The sequence below is a fragment of the Trachymyrmex cornetzi genome, unplaced genomic scaffold (genome assembly GCF_001594075.2).
Source record: "Trachymyrmex cornetzi isolate Tcor2-1 unplaced genomic scaffold, Tcor1.1 scaffold1388, whole genome shotgun sequence".
Classification (NCBI taxonomy): Eukaryota; Metazoa; Arthropoda; class Insecta; order Hymenoptera; family Formicidae; genus Trachymyrmex; species Trachymyrmex cornetzi.
Window position 1 is genome coordinate 342,443 of NW_017295969.1, and position 217 is coordinate 342,659.

Sequence of the window (217 nt, forward strand, 5' to 3'; positions counted from 1 at the left end):
GTAGACGGGCCTTAATGATTTAACATTTTTAGGTTACGTCTTCTGAAGCAGAAGAGCATACTACAGTATGTACGCGATCTGATTGGTTGGCCTTAACAACACTGTTAAGGCCTAAACACAATGCCAGGCAATAGCGATAGTATAGCGATAGGAATAATATAGAAATAAGAGATACATAAACTATCGCCTCCCGTTGCACAATGCGGCGAAAGAAATA

At 40.1% G+C, this 217-nt stretch overlaps 1 protein-coding gene across 1 annotated transcript in view; it reads left to right on the plus strand.

Annotated features, from left to right (window-relative positions):
• The window catches only part of LOC108771085 (serine/threonine-protein kinase fray2-like), a 20,770-nt gene that overhangs the window by 1,893 nt on the left and 18,660 nt on the right, over nt 1–217 (plus strand). The window lies entirely within an intron of this gene.